Here is a 22,705-nt window from a genome sequence, read left to right on the forward strand (position 1 = left end):
AGCGATCTAGGGTCAGTCATGATTGTAAATAATATGTTTCAAGAGATGATTGTTGAATATATTCTTAAAGAATAGTAGTGATAACAGATTTTCTAAGTCCTTACTATGCACCATATCCAGTGCAGAACAATTTTATATTCATGTCATTGTTATACTCACAACTCTCCTGTGTGGTATTATTGGATCCATTTTATAGATGGTGAAAGTGAGGCTTAGAGAAGGCAAAAAGAGAGTGCATGTATGTACTGAATGCGTTTTATGATGTCATTTAGTTAGGTAGATATCATTACCCTCCATTTTACAGACAAGGAAACAGGCTGCAGAAGACTCGAGGAACGAACACTTACTGAATACTTATAATGTGTCAGGCATTCTGTTAAGTGCATTCCTGGCATTGTTATTCGATTTCATAGCCCTGTAACAAGCTTGCCAGATAGATATCATTATCCCTACATTGCAAATGAGAAAACTGAGGCTCAGAGATGTTAGGTAGTTGGCCCGATTTCATAGACTCAATGAACAAAAGCAACAAAAACTGGTGGGCAAAGCAGTTCCATCTTTGAAGTTCATGTTGCCTCAAAGATACGATGTTCTCTCTCTGATACTTCATTTAGCCAAGGTCACAGAGTTAGCAAGTAGACTGAGATTTCTGACTCCAAGTGTGGATGTTTTTTGTACTGCACCCTGTCTCTTGCTCTGTGGTTTTAGTTTGTTTTATTGTGTCCTCTACAAAAGTAGAAAAAACTAATTAAGAGTGTCCTTTTTATGAGACATTTTCAAGTCCATGTGATGAAGCAATCTTGTATGCTCCCTGTCTCTAGACTAAATAATTTGATAGCAAATCTTTTAATCTTTACTTATCCATCACTTTTTCAGCTCTCGAATATATTTGCTTATCCTTTTAAGTTTTGTACCTTCCATTATGAGTTAACATAGTACAAATCTTACTGGTCTATTCTGAGGGGGATTTTCTGTTATGGAAGTCTTGCAATGTTCTTAAAGAAAAGAGAATGAAGAATAAAATGTGGGTGAAATAATATGACCTAATTTCCTATTTGTTACGTTCATTGACTTGGAGGTGTACTAGAAGATAGTGTAGAGATTTTATAGTCCTAAAATCCATATTGTGTCTTGAAGGACTGGGTTTGCCTGCACAACTATACCTACAATATAAAGCAGGTATACTTTCAGAAAATTTCACTAGAAAAGAGCACTTTAACCTCCTCTGCACCATTGTTCCCGAAGGCTAGTGTTTCTATATACCTTGTGAAAAATAGATTCTCCAAGAGATTAGGATTCTCAGAGATTTTAAGACTTGGTCTTTAAATATGTAGTTGGATAAACCAATGCGCTATATTTCTGTCTGTTTTTCTCAAGCATAGCCGCCAATATTACTTTGATGAATTTGTGTTAATACTTGCTTAAACACGAGGACAGTTTTATCTGCAGGATTTTAGTGAGCCACTCTAACAAAACTGATAGTCTTGCAAAATGTGTTTGTCATCTGTTTCTTTTTTCTCTTCTGTTTGTTTTCTGAGATACCTTGCTCAGCTTCCTGAAGAGTATTTTGTATTTGTCTGATCAATAGAGAAGGCGGTCTAATTTTAACAACGAAAAAGAAAGCTCCACTTGCCAAATAATAGCAGATACACTCTGGTATGACACAGTGGGGCCAGATTTTAAGGATGTCTGTCCCTGAGAAGAAAGCTACCAGCAGGTGGCAATACCCCTACATGGAATCCCTGTCCGGACAAACGGACAATGCCTAAAGTAAACAGATACCCCAGTGAAGTCACATGCCATTTCAGAGAAACCTGATAGCTTTGGCTGGGTAGGAGCCCATTTAACATTCTCCTTCAGCTATTATCTCATCTCTCCATTGCATCTGACAATTCTCCAACTCAGCATTTTGTATACACCATCCTAAAGGTCATGCATGGCTACGAGGGTGGGTGCTTTGAATGTGGTATTAGAAGCAGACGATTTTAACAAGTAACTTGTGTTGACTGTTCTCAGCAGTGACCTTGATGGGGCTAATTGTTGTACCTCCATGATCTTCTGGCCTTGGCCTAGTGGTAGCCTTTTAGGATAACTCTCGTCTTTCTTGCTTGCAAAATCCACTTGCAAAGGTACTGTAACCTCCCAAAACTGGTTGAGATATAGAAACTCAGGTAATGTGAGGCCTATGTCTGATATTTTATTTATTTTTTGCACATTTTAAGATTTATTCTATTTATAGGACAACTTCTCTGACCTTATATTTTTTCTCATTTATATGTATGTATCAAGGCACTTTTGATGGCAATGAAAAACCCATCTCAAACTGGTTTAAACAATGATTTTGTGTGTGTGTGTGTGTGTGTGTTTTTAATACTAAATCCTGAGATAAAGTGATCTTCAGGGTTGGTTAGTTTGGTGGCTAAACATTGACATTGAACATTGAGATTCTTCTGTATCTTCACTATATCATTCCTAGCATTGGCTCCGTCCTCAGACTTCTTTTTATGATTATAGTATGGCTCCCAGAAGTTCAGCATCATACAAGAGAAAGGACTCACTCTGTACCCTAAAACCCCTGAGAGGCCTATGCATCCTCAAGCCAGCTACTGGCAAGGGAAGAGGAATTAGTGTGCTTGACTAAGATTAATCATTTGAACTGGAATGGAAGTTAAGGAGAAATTCACAATGTTTACTACAATATCTAGGAAACTTGTTTTGTACCTCAGATCTGTTTTCAGGTTGATTTTTACTCTCTTGTTACTCCCTAAAAAATTTGAGAAACAGTGTTTAAAGAATGGTTATATGAAACTGAACGTTTAAAAGAGAGATGTCTTTTATGAAAGTAAAAAATTTTGAGTCTAAATTCACAGGGTTTTGGGTAGACCAGTTACCAAAAAAGGTATATCATCATGTTTCCATTTTATGAAATTTATTTGGAGCATTATTTAAACTGTGTAAAACAGGCTTTTGTTTTAATCATGTCAAGACACAAGAGATTGACCTCAGATTTTTTAAAGAAAATATTCTTCTTTATAAATAGTATTTTTAAGTTTGATACAATCATAACACTATTTTAATTTTCTGGGTCTCAATTTCCATCTCTGTAAAAGAAGAAATGGTGGATTTCTCAGCTTTTATTAAGCATATAGTTAAAAATAAATATTCCTGCTTATTGGAGTATCTATCTCAATAAAAAAAATTCATCAGATTTCTGTGAATTTTCTGTTAAATGTACAGGTCACAATTTGGTTTTATACTGTGTCATATTCAACTTTATTTCATAATCTACTTGAGATTTAAATATTAATTTATTTCACAACAATTTCAAACTTGCGTAAAAATTGTAAGAACAGCATTAAAAAAATCCTGTATTTTCTTTATCTGGAGGTCCCATTCAAGTCTCACTCATTGCCTCATTGATATCCTTTATAGCATAAGGTCTCAAGTCACATGCTGCAACCAGTTTTCATGTCTTTCTAGGTTCTTTTAATCTGGCATAATTCCCCAGTCTTTCCTTGCATTTCATGTCCTTGACATGTTTTAGTGTCACAGATTAGTCATTTTGTGGAACTGTTCTTCAGTTTGAGTTTTCAAATGTTTTCTCATGATCAGGTTATACAAATTTTGGCAAAAATATCAAAGGAATAATGCGTTCTTCTTGAATACAGTTAGGTGACACATAAGGTCAATTTTCCCCCATAGTGATGGTATAAATTCTGATTACCTGATAAACATACTGTCTACCAGGATCCTCCATTGTAAAGTTGCTTTTTAATCCTTTGTAATTAAGTATTTTATGTGGAAATACTTTGAAACTATATAAATATCTGTTCCTCATCTCACTCTCACCTACTTTTAGCATCTGTTGATGTTTCTTGCTTCAATTAATTATTACTATGATGGTTTCTAAGTGGTGCTTTTTCTAATTCCATCTAGTTAGACAAAATAGATGTCTCATTCCTACATTACAATGTAAACAGAGATTCCTTTGCTCTCTTTTTACTATTTAGATCAGTGTAGACTCATGGATTTCTGTTTTATTTGATGTTTCATAATATGTTGTCATTATTTTGACATTCAAATTATCCCAGATTTGGCCATAAGATGCCCTGTTATGCTGGCTTCTGTGTCCTTTTGACATATCTTCACAGTTCTTTTAGCATATTATTACCATTTGGCAACAAAAGATGTTTTAGGCTAATCTTCTACTTCCTTGCCAAGCCCTGGATTCAGCCATTTCTCTTATAAGTCTTAGTTCCTTTGAATGTAGACTGGAATTTGGAAAGCAAGATCTGGTTGCTGGATGTTATTTAATAGATGGGTTTATTGCTATTCGGTGTTGCTGTTCCAAGGCCAGAGCCAAGAAATACGCACAATACATACATCCCTTGACATCAGACACACACACACACACACACACACACACACACACACACACACACACACTGAAACCATGAGTTCCTTCTAATAAGTCCAATTCCAATCCAATACATAGGTTTGTTCTCAGTCATTGAGAAACCTGGGTCTCATTATCATTAATTTGCTGAATCCTGTTTATGTAGCCAATTACTGACCTTGTCAGGCTGTTCCTTCTTCCTAACTCCAACATTACCTTTGCATTGGCTGCTATTTACTAGCTGTAATAAGGCTGACCCTGCCATCTGTCTTCAAAACTATCTTCAAGAGGCCAACATTACTGAGCTTCTGTGGCTGCTTTTTCTCTCCAGCTCCAATCTTGTCCTCCTGCAGGCCACATTCTGTCCTTCTGTGGTCTACCAGATGAATTCTGGAATTTTGGACTAAAGAAAGAGAGAAGGAAGGAAGGAAGAAAAACAAAAAGAAGAATGGAGAATTAAGAAATCATTAATTAATATAAATAGCAGATATTTGTAACCATAATTAAGTTAGGATGCATGCCCATGACTTGCTATTTATTCTTCAATGATTTCTTTTAAGTTTCATGTTAAAATCTACCTTAAAAATTTGTATTATGTCTTCTTAAAAAGACACATATACTGACTTAAAATACTATAAAAATAATAAAATAATTGCATGTAACCAGGATTTGATATGTGCAGGCAAATTAATGCAGCCTTCCACTATTAATATCTCAAAAGTAATTATAGTGTGAGGATTAAATGAGTTGATTAATGTAGAAGTCTTAGAATAATGTTTGATAGTAAGCACTATTTTAATAGTAGCTATTATCATGTTATCATTATTTGCATTTCTAACTCCTTTTTTTTTTACAGTCCATTCTAATTTTTTGTCTTTTTTTTTTTTTTTTTTTTTAATTGTTCTTTAGGTTCTGGGCTACATGGGCAGATCGTGAAGGATTGTTGCATAGGTACATTCATGGCAATGTGGTTTGCTGCCTCCATCCCCCTGTCACCTATATCTGGCATGTCTCCCCATGTTATCTCTCCCCAACCTCCCTCCCCTCTGCTGTCCCTCCCCTAGGACCCACAACAGACCCCAGTGTGTGATGCTCCCCTCTCTGTATCCATGTGTTCTCATTGTTCAACACCCGCCTATGAATGAGACCATGCAGTGTTTGATCTTCTGTTCTTGTGTCAGTTTGCTGAGAATGATGGTTTCCAGATTCATTCATGTCCCTACAAAGGACACAAACTCATCATTTTTTTACAACTGCATGGTATTCCATGGCATATATGTGCCACATTTTCCTTGTCCAGTCTATCATTGATAGGCATTTGGGTTGGTTCCATGTCTTTGCTATTGTAAACAGTGATGCAATAAACATACATGTACATGTGTCTTTATAATAGAATGATGTATAATCCTTTGGATATATACCCAGTAATGAGATTGCTGGGTCAAATGTAATTTCTGTTTCTAGATCCTTGAGAAATTGCCACATTGTCTTCTAAAATGGCTAAACTAATTTACACTCCCACTAACAGTGTAAAAGTGTTCCTATTTCTCCACATCCTCTCCAGCATCTGTTGTCTCCCAATTTCTTAATGATCACCATTCTAACTGGCATGAGATGGTATTTCAGTGTGGTTTTGATTTGCATTTCTCTAATGACCGTAGTGATGAGCGTTTTTTCATATGTTTGTTGGCCTCATATATGTCTTCTTTTGAAAAGTGTCTGTTCATATCCTTTGCCCACTTTTGAATGGGTTTGTTTGATTTTTTCTTGTAAATCTGCTTTAGTTCTTTGTAGATTCTAGATATCAGCCCTTAGTCAGATGGGTAGATTGCAAATTTTTTTCCCATTCTCTTCGTCACCAGTTCATTCTAATGAGTGTTTCTTTTGCTGTACAGAAGCTCTGAAGTTTAATTAGATCCCATTTGTCTATTTTGGCTTTTATTGCCAATGCTTTTGGCGTTTTAGTCATGAAGTCCTTGCCTGTGCCTATGTCCTGAATGGTTTTGCCTAGGTTTTCTTCTAGGGTTTTTATGGTGTCTTGCTCCCCCTCCTTTTTTTTTTAACAGAAATATTTGTCATTTCAGTTTTTATTGTCATATCTCTAACTTCTTTAAAAGTTACCCTAGAGAGACGGCCTTCAAGATGGCTGACTAGAGGAATTCAACACTTGTCTCTTTCAAGAAGGACTGAAATAGTAGATGGATAACCCTACTTCAAATAGATTTAGAGAGAACATTGAAATTCAACAGAGAAGTGACAGAAAACACCGAAAGCACAGAAGGAGAGGGAAGCAAAGCAGCCAGCTTGGCCAGGATTGGCTGGGAACCCATAATGTGGGAGAAAATAAGTGAAAGACCCCCAGTGGTTCACATTTCCACTGTGGACCCATGCAACCTTATGCATGGGAGCAGCTTTTGTAGGCCCTGAGAATGGCATAGTGACCTGCCTGGAGACTGTGCAATGGCATTGCTCCAGAGAGGGAGTTCATCCTGGGTCTCAAATACCTCCTGAGTCCTAATCAGGTGCAACATGGTACCATTTTGAGAGCTCAGCCCCCATCAGTCTACTCTTGCCCTGGGCCACAACAACCCCTGCATCTCCACATCCCTGGAGCTACACTGATGTACTCCTGATTTCACCTGGAGACTGCAGAAGTATGATGCCAGCTGGACCCAAAGGAATGTCAGGCTTCCCAGCACTCTAGCACAAACTTGTCTGTGCCCCACAGAATGGGCTGTGCAGGTCACCAAGGAGGATGTCACCAGGACAAAATGAGCTAAAACATGCTCTCTCTAAAATCTGAGAACCACTTACCAGGTAAACTTACCACAGACAGCAACCTCAACCCCCACCCCTAGCAGCAGGACAAGCTATGCTGCCACCTGCAGTAGCTGCTGTTGCAGTTGAGGGCCAAAATTCATGGCACTAGCAGTGACTCCGGCCCTCTAGCATCAGGGCTGCTACCATGTACTTGCATATACCATGAGGACTAGTTTCCCTTATTGCTGCTGCTGCCATTGATGCCACTGCTGCCACCACCAAAGGCCAAAGCACACTTTCCAACCCCAGAGCCTGAGAACTGCCTGTATGTGGCTGCAGTCACTCTACAGCAACTCTGACCCATAGCAGCAGGGCCACAGCACACTTGTACATGCCCTGAGGACAGGCTCCCCAGCCTATTGCTTCTACTGCTGCAGTCACCAAAACATTCTTCCAGGAGCCTGGCATCACCTTGCCCTGCCCACTACAGCACCATGTGAGTGCACTAGTGGGAGGCCTGGGTAAAGGCCTGCTCACCCCTACTTCTCTCAGTGCTTGAACACACTGCCTGGGGTCTTGGGGATTACCCCATCCTGTTCACCACCACTGGCATCTGTGTACTCCTCCCAATGGACTGGGGTTGTGCCCACCCATCCTGCTGCTAATGCCATAGTTAGCAACTACTTGCATGCGCCAGCTGGTAGTTTGGGGACTGGTCTGCCTAGCTCATTGCAGCAAATGCTAACACCAGTGCATGCCACTTCAAAGCCCAAGGGATGTCCCACTGATGCTACTGCCATCACCTATGCTACACATGCTATCCAGGGAACCAACGGTCTGCCTACCTACCTGACCTATGGCTACCACTGCTGATACCCAAGCAAGCTGTCCAGAGGCGTGATAATCAACTCATTTGTATCTGCTAATGTTGGTGCCCATGTATGCTGACTGGGACCCAAGGACAGGCATGCTAAGCTTACTGCTGCCACCACTGGGATCCAAGGAGTGGCCCACCAGGCATCCCCATTCCCAATAAAATCTCACCACAGCCTCTATTAACAACTGCAGCCTAAGCCACTGAAGAAATCACAGACAGCACGCACAGTGTTTACAGCTGAAGAAATCATATAGAGACTACACTACTGCATACACCCAGAATCAAAGCTAAAGTGTCCTACCCAACCAACACTATAGTTAAATCTTCAGGAAAAAGTCATCCCCCATGACAATCAATCCAAAAAATTGGAAGAAGTGACTGTTACACAAGATATGCATATCAATGAAAAGACATAAGAAACATGAAAAAGCCACGGAAATACAGCATCTCCAAAGCAAGACAAGAATTCTCCACAAAGGATTCAAACAAAAACAAAATTTATAAAATTCTGGAAAAATAGTTCAAAGTAATGTCTTAAGAAACCTCAGCGATGAGATACAAGAGAGCACTTATAAACAATACAATGAAATCAGTAAAAACAATTCAGGATTTGAATGTAAAAATCACCAGAGGTATAGATATCATTTTAAAAAATACCAAACAGAAATTCCAGAACTGAAGAATTCAATGAATGAAATAAAAAAGTTATTCAAGAGCTTTAACAATAGAAGAAGACAATTCAGAATGAAAAGACAGATTTTTCTTTCGAAATTACCTAGTCAGACACAAGTATACAAACAAAACAAAGAAAAAATAATAAAAAAAGGAACAAAGCTCACATGACATATAGGACTTCCTAAAGGGACCAAATATATATATATTTTACAGTTTTTTTATGGCACTTTAGGTTTTGGGGTACATGTGAAGAACATGCAAGATTGTTGCATAGGTACACACATGGCAGTGTGATTTGCTGCCTTCCTCCCCTTCACCTATATCTGGTGTTTCTCCCCATGCTATCTCTCCCCAACTCCACACCACCCCCACTGTCCCTCCGGCATTTCCCCACAACTGACCCCAGTGTGTAGGGCTCCCCTCCCTGTGTCCATGTGTTCTTATTCTTCAACACTCATCTATGAGTGAGAACATGCGAGGTTTGATTTTCTGCTCTTGTGTCAGTTTGCTGAGAATGATGGTTTCCAGGTTCATCCATGTCCCGACAAAGGACACGAACTAATCGTTTTTGATGGCTGCATAATATTCCATGGTGTATATGTACCACATTTTCCCTATCCAGTCTATCATTGATGGGCATTTGGGTTGGTTTAAGGTCTTTGCTATTGTAAACAGTGCTGCAATGAACATTCGTGTGCATGTGTCCTTATAGTAGAACAATTTATAACCCTTTGGATATATACCCGGTAATGGGATTGCTGGGTGAAATGGAATTTCTATTTCTAGGTCCTTAAGGAATCACCACACTGTCTTCCACAATGGTTGAACTAATTTACACTTCCACCAACAGTGTAAAACTGTTCCTATTTCTCCACATCTTCTCCAGCATCTGTTGTCTCTAGATTTTTTAATGATCGCCATTTAAACTGGCATGAGATGGTATCTCAATGTAGTTTTGATTTGCATTTCTCTAATGACCAGTGATGATTAGCATTTTTTTTCATATGTTTGTTGGCCTCATGTATGTCTTCTTTTGTAAAGTGTCTGTTCATATCCTTCGCCCACTTTTGAATGGACTCATTTTTTTTTTTTCTTGGAAATCTGTTTTAGTTCTTTGTAAATTCTGGATATCAGCCCTTTGTCAGATGGGTAGACTGCAAAAATTTTTTCCCTTTCTGTTGGCTGCTGATTCACTCTACTGACTGTTTCTTTTGCCGTGCAGAAGCTGTGGAGTTTGATTAGGTCCCATTTGTCTATTTTAGCTTTTGTTGCCAATTCTTTTGGTGTTTTGATCATGAAATCCTTGCCTACGCCTGTCCTGAATGGTTTTGCCTATATTTTCTTCTAGGGTTTTTATGGTGTTAGGTCTGATGTTTAAGTCTTTAATCCATCTGGAGTTAATTTTAGTGTAAGGTGTCAGGAAGGAATCCAGATTCTGCTTTCTGTACATGGCTAGCCAGTTTTCCCAACAGCATTTATTAAACAGGGAATCCTTTCTTCATTGCTTGTTTTTGTCAGGTTTGTCAAAGATCGGAGGGTTGTAGATATGTTGTGTTTCCTCCGAGGCCTCTGTTCTGTTCCATTGGTCTATATCTCTGTTTTGGTACCAGTACCATGCTGTTTTGATTACTGTAGTCTTGTAGTATAGTTTGAAGTTCGGTAGTGTGATGCCTCCTGCTTTGTTCTTTTTGCTTAGAATTGACTTGGCTATGTGGGCTCTCTTTTGGTCCCATATGAAGTTTAAGATGTTTTTTTTTTTTCCAGTTTTGTGAAAAAGGTCATTGGTAGCTTGATGGGGATAGCATTGAATCTGTAAATTACTATGGGCAGTATGGCCATTTTCACAATATTGATTCTTCCTAACCATGAACATGGAATGTTTCTCCATCTGTTTGTGTCCTTTCTTATTTTGTTGAGCAGTGGCTTGTAGTTCTCCTTGAAGAGGTTCTTCACGTTCCTTATTAGTTGTATTCCTAGGTATTTTATTCTCTTTGTAGCAATTGTGAATGGCAGTTTGTTCTTGATTTGGCTCTCTTTAAGTCTGTTATTGGTGTATAGGAGGGCTTGTGATTTTTGCACATTGATTTTGTATCCTGAGACTTTGCTGAAGTTGTTTATCAGTTTCAGGAGATTTTGGGCTGAGACGATGGGGTCTTCTAGATATACAATCATGTCGTCTGCAAATAGAGACAATTTGACTTCCTCCTTTCCTATTTGAATATCCTTTATATCTTTTTCTTGCCTGATTGCTTTGGCTAGAACTTCCAGTACTATATTGAATAGGAGTGGTGAGAGAAGGCATCCTTGTCTAGTGCCAGATTTCAAAGGGAATGCTTCCAGCTTTCGCCCATTCAGTATGATATTGGCTGTTGGTTTGTCATAAATAGCTTTTATTGTTTTGAGATACATTCCGTCAATACCTAGTTTATTGAGGGTTTTTAGGATAAAGTGCTGTTGAATTTTGTCAAAGGCCTTCTCTGCATCAATTGAGATAATCATGTGGTTTTTGTCTTTGGTTCTGTTTATGTGGTGAATTACGTTTATAGACTTGCATATATTGAACCAGCCTTGCATCCCTGGGATGAATCCTACTTGATCATGGTGGATAAGCTTTTTGATGTGCTGTTGCAATCGGCTTGCCAGTATTTTATTGAAGATTTTTGCATCTATGTTAATCATAGATATTGGCCTAAAGTTTTCTTTTCTTGATGAGTCTCTGCCAGGTTTTGATATCAGGATGATGTTTGTCTCATAAAGTGATTTGGGAAGGATTCCCTCTTTTTGGATTATTTGGAATAGTTTCAGAAGAAATGGTACCAGCTCCTCTTTGTATGTCTGGTAGAATTCGGTGGTGAACCCATCTGGACCTGGGCTTTTTTTGGGTGGTAGGCTCTTAATTGCTGCCTCAACTTCAGACCTTGTTATTGGTCTATTCTGGGTTTCAACTTCCTCGTGGTTTAGGCTTGGGAGGAGCCAAGTGTCCAGGAATTTATCCATTTCTTCCAGGTTTACTAGTTTATGTGCATAGAGTTGTTTGTAATAATCTCTGATGATGGTTTGAATTTCTGTGAAATCTGTGATGATATCCCCTTTCTCGTTTTTTATTGCATCAATTTGGTTATTCTCTCTTTTCTTTTTTATTAATCTGGCTAGTGGTCTGTCTATTTTGTTGGTCTTTTGAAAAACCAGCTCGTGGATTTATTGATATTTTGAAGGGTTTTTTCTGTCTCTGTCTCCTTCAGTTCTGCTCTGATCTTAGTTATTTCTTGTCTTCTGCTAGGTTTTGAGTTTTTTTGATCGTGCTCCTCTAGCTTTCAATTTTGACGCTAGGGTGTCAATTTTAGATCTCTCCTTGCTTCTCATGTGGGCACTTACTTGTAAATATTTTCCTGTAGAGAATGCTTTAAATGTGTCTCAGAGATTCTGGTATGTTGTGTCTTCATTCTCGTTGGTTTTGAAGTACATCTTTATTTCTGCCTTCATTTCATTGTTTATCCAGTCAACATTAAAGAGCCAGTTGTTCAGTTTCCATGAAGCTGTGCAGTTCTGAGTTAGTTTCTGCATTCTGAGTTCTAACTCGATTGCCCTGTGGTCTGAGAGACTGTTTGTTATGATTTCCGTTATTTTGCATTTGCTGAGGAGTGATTTGCTTCCAATTATGTGGTCAGTTTTTGAGTAGGTGTGATGTGGTTCTAAGAAGAATGTATATTCTGTGTATTTGGTGTGGAGAGTTCTGTAAATGTCTATTAGGTTTGCTCGTTCCAGGTCTGAGTTCAGGTCCTGGATATCCTTGTTAATTTTCTGTCTGGTTGATCTGTTTAATATTGACAATGGGGTGTTAAAGTCTCCCACTATTATTGTGTGGGAGTCTAAGTCTCTTTGTAAGTCATTAAGAACTAGCTTTATGTATCTGGGTGCTCCTGTATTGTGTGCGTATATATTTAGGATCTTTAGCTCTTCTTGCTGCATTGATCCTTCTTGTTGCAATGAAAGAAGATTTACCAAGCAAATGAAAACCAAAAAACAAACAAACAAACAAACAAACAAAAAACAAAAAAACAAAACAGGAGTTGCAATCCTAGTCTCCAATAGAACAGACTTTAAACCAACAAAGATAAAAAGAGACCAGAAGACCAAAAAAGGCATTACATAACGGTAAAGGGATCAATGCAACAAGAAGAGCTAACTATCCTAAACATATATGAACCCAATACAGAGCAACCAGATTCATAAAGCAAGTTCTTAGAGACCTGAAAAGAGATGTAGACTCCCACACAATAATAGTGGGAGAATTTAACACTCCATTGTCAATATGAGATCAATGAAACAGAAAATTAACAAGGATATTTAGGACTTGAACTCCGCTCTGCCAAGCGGACCTAATAGATATCTACAGAACTCTCCACTCCAAATCAACAGGATATACATTATTCTCAGCACCACATAGCACTTATTCTAAAATTGACCACGTAATTGGAAGTAAAATGCTCCTCAGCAAATACAAAAGAAGAGAAATCATAACAGTCTGTCAGACCACAGTACAATCAAATTAGAACTCAAGATTAAAGTCAAAACTGCACAACTACATAGAACCTGAACAACCTGCTCCAAAATGACTACTGGGAAATAACAAAATAAAGACAGAAATAAATTATTTGAAACTAATGAGAACAAAGCACAACATACCAGAAGCTGTGGGACTCAGCTATAGCAGTTTTTAGAGGAAAATTTATAGCATTAAATGCCCACAGGGGAAAGCAGAAAAGATCTAAAATTGATACTCTAACATCACAATTAAAAGAACTTGAGAAGCAAGAGTAAAGAAATTCAAAAGCTCGCAGAAAACAAGAAATAACTAAGATGGTAAAAGATCTGAAGGAATAGTGACACAAAAAACCCTTCCAAAAATTCATGAATCCAGGGGCTGGTTTTTTGAAAAGATTAATGAAATAGATAGACCACTAGCTAGACTGATAAGGAAGAAAATAGAGAAGAATCAAATAGACACAATAAAACACGATGAAGGGGGATATCACCACTAATCCTGGACACATACATACGCTCTTGCAAGACTAAACCAGAAAGAAGTTGAATCCCTGAATAGACCAATAACAAATTCTGAAATGGAGGCAGTAATTAATAGCCTGCTAACCAAAAAAAGCCCAGTCCAGATGAATTCACAGCCGAATTCTACCAGAGGTATGAAGAGGTGCTGGTACTATTCCTTCAGAGACTATTTCAAGCAATAGAAAAAGAGAAACTCCTTCCTAACTCATTTTATGAGGCCAGCATTATCCTGATACCAAAATTTGACAGAGACACAACAAAAAAAGAAAATTTTAGGCCAATATCCCTAATGAACATTGATGTAAAAATCCTCAATAAAATACTGGCAAATCGAATCCAGCAGCACATTAAAAAGCTTATCCACAACAATCAAGTCAGCTTCATCCCTGGGATGCAAGGCTGGTTCAACATATATAAATCAATAAATGTAACCCATCACATAAACAGAACAAATTACAAAAACCATATAATTATCTCAATAGATGCAGAAAAGACCTTTGATAAAATTTAAGATCCCTTCATGCAAAAAACACTCAACAAACTAGGTATTGATGGAACATATCTCAAAACAATAAGAGCTACTTATGACAAACCCACAGCCAATATTATACTGAATGGGCAAAAGCTGGAAGCATTCCCTTTGCAAACTGGTACAAGACAAGAATGCCCTCTCTCACCACTCCTATTCAACGTAGTATTGGAAGTTCTGGCTGGGACAATAAGGCAAGAGAAAGAAATAAAGTTATCAAATAGGAAGAGAGAAAGCCAAATTATCTCTGTTTGCAGATGACATGATTGTATATTTAGCAAACCTTATCCTCTCAGCCCAAAAACTTCTTTTTTTTATTGCATTTTAGGTTTTGGGGTACATGTGAAGAACATGCAAGATTGTTGCATAGGTACACACATGGCAGTGTGGTTTGCTGCCTTCCTTCCCCTCACCTGTATCTGTCATTTCTCCCCATGCTATCTCTTCCCACCTCCCCACCCCCTGTCCCCCCCAATGGACCCCAATTTCCCATTTCCCCCCAATGGACCATTTCCCCCCAATGGACCCCAGTGTGTAGTGCTCCCCTCCCTGTGTCCATGTGTTCTCATTGTTCAACACCCACCTATGAGTGAGAACATGCGGTGCCTGATTTTCTGCTCTTGTGTCAGTTTGCTGAGAATGATGGTTTCCAGGTTCATCCATGTCCCTACAAAGGATGCAAACTCAACATTTTTGATGGTTGCATAATATTCCATGGTGCATATGTACCACATTTTCCCTATCCAGTCTATCATAGATCTACAAGAAAAAAACAAACAAACCCATTCAAAAATGGGCGAAGGATATGAACAGACACTTTACAAAAGAAGACATACATGAGGCCAACAAACATATGAAAAAATGCTTATCATCACTGGTCATTAGAGCAATGCAAATCAAAACCACATTGTGATACCAACTCACACCAGTTAGAATGGTGATCATTAAAAAATCTGGAGACAACAGATGCTGGAGAGGATGTGGAGAAATAGGAACCATTTTACACTGTTGGTGGGAGTGTAAATTAATTCAACCATTGTGGAAGACAGTGTGGCGATTCCTCAATGACCTAAAAATAGAAATCCCATTTGACCCAGCAATCCCATTACTGGGTATATATCCAAAAACTTCTTAAGCTGATAAGCAACTTCAGCAAAGTCTCAGGATACAAAAATCAATGTGCAAAAGTCGCAAGCATTCCTATACACCAATAATAGACCAACAGAGAGCCAAATCAAGAGTAAGCTTCCATTCACAGTTGCTATAAAGAAAACAAAATACCTAGGAATATACCTTACAAGGGATGTGAAGGACCTTTGCAAGAACTTCAAACCACTGCTCAAGGAAATGAAAGAACCCAAACAAATGGAAAAACATTCCGTGTTCATGGTTAGGAAGAATCAATATCATGAAAATGTCCATGCTACCCAAAGTAATTTATAGATTCAATGCTATTCCCATCAAGCTACCATTGACTTTCTTCACATAATTAGAAAAAATTACTTTAAATTTCATATGGAACCAAAAAAGAGCCTGTATAGGCAAGACAATCCTAAGCACAAAGAACAAAGCTGGAGACATAACGTTACCTGACTTCAAACTGTACTACAAGGCTACAGTAACCAAAAAAGCTTGGTACTAGTACCGAAACAGATACAGAGATCAGTGGAACAGAACAGAGGCCTCAGAAATAAGACCACATATCTACAACCATCTGATCTTTGGCAGGCATGACAAAAACAAGCATTGGGGAAAGGATTCCCTATTTAATAAATGGTGTTGGGAAAACTGGCTAGCCATATGCAGAAAACTGTAACTCAACCCCTTTCTTACTCCTTATACAAAAATTAACTCAAGATGTATTAAAGATTTAAATCTAAGACCTTAAACCATAAACACCCTAGAAGAAAACCTATGCAATACCATTCAGGACACAGGCATGAGCAAAGACTTAACCCTAATTTCAGTGTGATGGTATTGGAGGTTGGGCCTTTGGGAAGTAATTAGTTTATGAAGATGGGCCCTCCTGAATGGAATTAATACCCTTATAAGAAGCCAGTGAGCTACCTAGTTCTCTTTCTGCCATGTGAAGATACAATGAGAAGTTGTCAGTCTGCAACCCAGAACACAACCCTCACCAAAACCTAACCAACCATGATGGCATCCTTATCCCAGACTTCCGGCCTTCTCCAGAATGATAAGAAATGCATTCTTTTTGTTTATAAGCCACCAAGGTTATGGCACTTTGTTATAGCAGCTGAAATAAGACACAAACCTCTTTTAAACTTAATTTTTAATATTTATATTTTATATAAATTATTGATTAAGATTTATTCTCATTTTCTTTCTCTTCCTCCTCCTCCTGCATAGGCATTATTTTGGCAATTAGTTACTTAACCTAGCCACCCCATCCCCAGCCCACTCCTATAATTCTGCTCTATTTTCACTCTTCTTCTCCTGCTTTTTTTTGCAAATGTCAATGTTACTCAATCTCTGGGGGTAAGACATCCCCCTGTGTGGGAGTTCAACTCTGCAGACTAGGGCAATGGGCTCTGGACTTGGTCGTGTGATCTGTGCAAGTTGCTAACTACTCTGAGCTTCAGGTTTCTTCAACTGTAAAATGGACCTAAGTAAGGTTACCTCTTAGGGTTATTGTGTGATTTAAATGAGACAATTTGATGAAGTACTAAACACAACACTAAACAATGTTAGTTATTATTATGCTTATTATTACAAAATAGAGGGATTTTGGCCTTTACGTTGTCTTTCTTCTCTTTCCTTGAACATGTTTCTTCCATATCTTAAATGTTTGTCCTAAAGCTGAGAAAAATGGATATATGCAGCTTCTAACAGTTGTCTGTTAGTAGTGTCTGTAAAACAAACTAAATTTTTGGATGTTTTAGAGTGACATGGTGAATTTGGGATTGTGGAACCAAAGACAGTTAACTCTTGAGAGTTTTTTAAGAGCATGGAATCTGGAGCCAGACTGCCTGAGTTTGGATCCTAGGTTTCCTCCACTCAGTAGTTGTGTGACCTTGGGAAAATTGCTTACCCTCTCTGTGCATCAGTTCCTAATCTGTAAAAGGAAGATGATAATAAAATCCTTATTTCATAAAGTTGTTGTGGGCTAGACATGGTGGCTTATGCTTATAATCCCAGCACTTTGGAAGGCTAAGGCAGGAGGATAGCTTGAAACCAGGAGGTTGAGATCAGCCTAGGCAATAAATCTAGATCTTGTCTCTTCCCCGCCTCCAAAAATATTAGCTGAGTGTAGTAGTGTGCACCTGTGGTCCCAGCTACTAGGGAAGCTCAGGCAGGAGGATGGCTTGAACTGAGGATTTCAGGGCTGCAGTTCACTATGTTTGTGTCACTGCACTCTGGCCTGGGCAATGGAGTAAGACCCTGTTCCTAAAAAAATAAAAATAAAGTGAAATAAATCTGTTGTCAGAATTCAATAAGTTAACATATGTAAAAATACTTAGACTAATGCCTGGCACTTAGTAAGCACTGTATACATATTAGCTGTTCAACTATTGATCTGTAATGGTCTTTCCACAAGCATAGGAGGTTTTTCTGTCACCACAACTAAATTGTTACTATTTTTTGTTATTTAGATGTTCTTTTCTTTTACATGTAGGAAGTCAAATATTTGTAGTGTGTGTTTGTTCATATATATACATATATGTAGATAAATACATGTACTTTTGTTTGTTAACATTTCTATTTTACTGAAATACTATGTTGATTGTTTGTGGTGTGGAAGGGACCTTTTTCCTATAGTCTGTCCATATGAAGAAGTGAGACGGAGTAGGACCAAAGCACATCACCAGTGTGGTTGACTGGCTGGTGTCTGGATGGCTGAGAAGCAGTCATGGATGCTTACCCTTGTCTCCACATGACTCAGATGTAGAAAGAGCCATGGAGAACCAAGTCAACTGAATATTTTAGATTGGTTCATTAAAAATTTATTTTTATTTTTTGTTGTTTTAAAAGCATACTGAAGGTGAGAGGATCAGTCCATTTTGTTTGTGGCATAAAATCTCATATAGTCTCTTTTAAGTCACTGGTGCCTTTTCTCCCCTAGCTGATTAGAGCAACTAAGGTTGTGTTTTTCTAGACTCCAAGTCACTGGCAAAGGAGATGTCTTTTTGCATGGGTGTCATGTTATTTTGATAAAATACTTATTTTTTGGAAAAGATTTTTTTGGTTGTTATTTGTTTTCCATGAATTGGGCCAGTACAGATTAGGCTTTGAATATAATTGTTATTTAAAACACAGATTACACTTAATATCTGTTCATATTTTTTTTAGAGAGAGTATGGTTTAATAAAAAGAACATCAATTTATTAAACAGCTGTATATTACATATCTAATAAATGCTATCCAACTGTGCTAGATGAAGAGTAAATATGTGTCTATATGTGCATTGCCTCCTCCATTCTTCATATAAAGATATTTTTATAACTTACATCTGGTAGGAGACAGATCTTAATCTAAGAATCATGTAAATATAAAAGTAATCATGATTGGGGAAAGGGTATGGTACTGAGAGAAAGTATGTTAGGAGAAAATTCTGTATACTCAGGCCAATGAAGGCTACCCGGGAGGCAGTGGCACTTGAGCTGAGATCTGGAGGACAAGCAGGAGATAGGGAGAACATTCTGAACAGAGGCCTAGTGTATGCGAAGGTCCTGTGGCAGGAGGGAGCATGGGTTGTTTGAAGAGTAGAAAGGAAGTTAGTATTGTCAGCGTTCTGAAGCAAGGAGGAATTTGGTGAAAAGATGATGAGACTGTTGAGCAAGGTAGGAGCCAGAGTGACCAGAGCCTTGAGGTCTGTGTTAAGCACTTGTTTGTTGGAGAAAGACCTGTCAGCTCAGGCCATGGCTTCTGGTATGTGAATAGAAGAAGAAGGAGAAATGCAATAACATGGGTAATAATTAAGGCTATAAGTTAATATTCTTGATACACAAAGTACAATTCCCATAGATATGCTATTCACAAGACAATTACAGAATTTACAAAAAATCAGTTTAAAGTGTACTACAGGTGGTATGGATGATAATAGGACACTAATTTAAAGTTGTATGATGAACATCTTCTCTCCATTCTGTCACTGTGTCTTTGTGACTATAGGTAAATCCCCATTTGAAGGTAGGGTGGAACTTTAAATTTGTAATCTTTTATGATTGTGAGGCTTAGGCCACATGACTTCCTTTGTGCCTCAGTGGCAGCCTCTAAATGGAAAATGATGGAAATGTTTCAAGCAAGAGAACTTGAGGTAGTTAGATATATGTATTGAAAAAAATCACTTTCAATGTAAATTTATTTTACAGGGGCCTGTGAGAGTTTGGGGAGATCAATTACGATACTATCCCAGTAGTCCTGATGAAAGATAATAGAAGCATGTATCAGGGTGACAGCAGTTGAGCTAGAAAGAAACAAATAGATTGTTTTAATCTTTTTAAGGATGAGATACAGAGAACAACCATAATTTTAGACTTTATAGAATGATGCCCTCATACTGGTGCTAGAATTTGGTAGCTTTACTGAAAGGTAAACAAAAATTACTATACCAATATAGTAATTCTTTTTTTCCACATAATAATGCCTTTTCATGTTCTCATATGTGGCTATACTTTAAACTTTTTATTTGACAAACAGCTATTTGCATATATAAATAGTCACTTGGGCATGCAATTCACATAATTTGCACATGTTAATACTTACACTTTAGCTTTGTTTTTAATGCAGAAATTGAACAGGACTTGCCAACAAACATTTATTGAGCACCAACTACGTGCCAGGTAATAAAGAATTTTCTTTTTTCTTATTGCATTTTATTTATAACCTCTACATTTGTGGATTTTCCCCATAAAATCTTATAATTTGCATAATAATTTTGTAAGAATTTAAACAATTTCAACTTAGTTTCAAATAGCTTAAAGGTTAGAAGTAAAAAGGAAAAAGAAGTTGTGCTCTTTAGTCCTTCAATATTGGGAGGCAAATGTCTTGAGTGTTTTAAGAATCCTGTTAGCCTTTTCACCCTGTCTTTCCCACCATGGGCCCAGAATAATTGATTATCCATGTATGATTCTACGAGCATTGCATTATAAAAAGCAGAAAACAATGGACAAAGATAATGAAATGTCACATTTTGCCCTTCCTACCTTTTTCTTTCATACTAACCTGGGTAAATAAAAGTTCACATAAAAGCCTTTGAAATTTCATCATGGGTTTTTTGAAAGAGGTGAAAATTGACCTAAAAGCATTTGACCTATAACTTGGCGGCTACTGAAAGTCTAGCCTCATAATTCAGTGGTTCAGTGACAGCTTTTGCCTATAAACCCAAGTCTTCATTTCACTGACGTTTTCAGGTTTAGTCTCCTTGAAAATGCTAACAAAAGTGAAGCATATCATTTCTCTGCTTGGGACAGCAATGGTGATGTTTATGGAACCGTTTGCTGTCTCAGGGGTAATCTCCCGGATAATTTGGATTAACCTTATCGGTTCTCTAGATACCACATTACCCAGGGTGGATGATCTCCAGAATAACCTTTTCAGATCTTAAAGTTTTAACCCAGCACCATGTTTTATCGAAAAGTTTCAACAGAAATTCAACTATTGAACCAGGCTTACTTCAGCTCTTTTGAAAATGGCCTTTATCCAGGCAAGAAAGCATAATATCTTCTATGAATCATTCTAATTAGAAAGTGGGGCATTCTGGCATCTCTTTCTGTTTACTTTTTTCACAAGACACTTGTTATATATCAAAGAGTCTCTCTCCTCACATTTGGTCAAGTTTTGAAATTGATTAGCCAGAAAAGAGGGGAGGATGCTTTTGTTAGTTTATTTGCTAGTAAAGAGTTTGTTTAAATGAGTGGAGAGTTTTTCCTAAGGAAGAATTTGCGTTTTAGACTGGCAACAGCAAGAATCTTTCATTTATATTTACATCAATCAAAAGTCATTCTGGGCCTTTTTTTTAATGAAAGAGGAAAAATCAAATGCTTCCTGAAGCTGAGATCAACCCTAAAATTCTGTTCCACTAAAGACTTCCACATTCTGATATTTGTTCTTTTAAAATCTAATTTAATGCTAAGAAATAATTATATCAATAATATAAGGCCAGAGCTTATAGTTCCAGTGCCAGGCTGTAAGTCTCAATTTCTTAAAATTGAAAAGTAGAAAAAGAAAATAATTTTGCAATCGTATTTTTTCAATTTTTTTTAAAGTTTTGTTTTCTGCAACTGTAATTATAATGTTGTAAGTTGGTGAGTCCAGGTGATTCTCTGCAGATTTTCTGGAGAATCTGCAGTTAGAATCAATTTAAAGTGATGGAACAGAGCAGAGGTGGCTGATAGGACTAATGTCATATCAGTAATGGCTGGAGTACTTTCATAGTCTTAATCAAAAGGGATAATAGAAGAAAAAGTCACTTTGCATTCATCATATTGAAACCTGCTTGTGCTTCTGAATTCAGGGTATCCAGAACACTTTAACCAATATGCATTAGGTTTGCTTCTGAAAATAGAGTCTGAAAGTAAGCACTTGAGCTATGGAATGTAAGAAAATATTGACTGCAGTTGAAGCCCTGTGAAGTTAGTAATGCTAATTAGGTTACTTTTTTACATGTAGGGCAAAGGAAGGTATTGAGGTTGTCTGTTCTCAAAATATAAGATCCTGCTGCTGATTTACTCTATAACATACCTTGAGCTGGTCACAGTAAAAGATCCAACAATTTTACTTTAGAAAGAATGACTAAAGCACCTTTCATAATAATAATAGTTTCTATTTCCTGATAATTTCCTTTGTGTGGGATGTTTGCGTGTGTTAGTATTTAGTATCATTAATTCTCACAACATGATCATCTCCATTTAACAGAAATTACAATTGAGACTCAAAAGACTTAGGCATGTGCCTGAATTTCCTAGTCTGGGTTGAAATCCCACAGTGAAGCTGCAATTGGAACCCAATCTGTTGCTGAAGTTTGTGCTCTCTTCTTGCCTGTGGAATGCTTAGTCATTCCCTGTTGAATCCTTTTGAAAATAAAATTGGAGAGATTAATGGAAAAAGCCAGAATATGGGGATAGGAAAAGGAAGTGATTGTGAAGGCAGTGGCATTTTCATTCAATTACATATTTGGTTTATAATTTGTAGAGCTGGGGCCAGGCAATTAGAGAATCAGCCAGTTGACTATCTAGTGGCATTTCCACTGAGTTTTCGAGCACAATCAATTAGAAAGTTTAGTTTAAACATTGGTAGGAGTATTTCTTGTTTTCAGACCAATGAACTAACGGAAAGATTTAAAAAAAATTTTAGACGGAGTCTAATGCAACCATACCTGGCTAATTTTTTTTTGTATTTTTAGTAAAAACTCGATTTCACCATATTGGCCAGGCTGGTC

General features: G+C 37.6%; 1 long non-coding RNA gene across 5 annotated transcripts in view; it reads left to right on the top strand.

The window, feature by feature from the left end:
* The window catches only part of LOC120362337 (uncharacterized), a 450,979-nt gene that overhangs the window by 76,576 nt on the left and 351,698 nt on the right, over nucleotides 1-22,705 (top strand). For 3 of the 5 annotated variants that reach the window (XR_012514035.1, XR_012514036.1, XR_012514038.1), the window contains exon 2: nucleotides 5,306-5,347. The exons of the other annotated variants lie outside the window; for them this stretch is intronic. This is a non-coding gene — a long non-coding RNA (uncharacterized LOC120362337). The remainder of the gene's footprint in view (nucleotides 1-5,305; nucleotides 5,348-22,705) is intronic. 5 annotated transcript variants of the gene reach the window in all.

This window comes from Saimiri boliviensis, chromosome 15 (genome assembly GCF_048565385.1).
Source record: "Saimiri boliviensis isolate mSaiBol1 chromosome 15, mSaiBol1.pri, whole genome shotgun sequence".
Lineage (NCBI taxonomy): Eukaryota > Metazoa > Chordata > Mammalia > Primates > Cebidae > Saimiri > Saimiri boliviensis.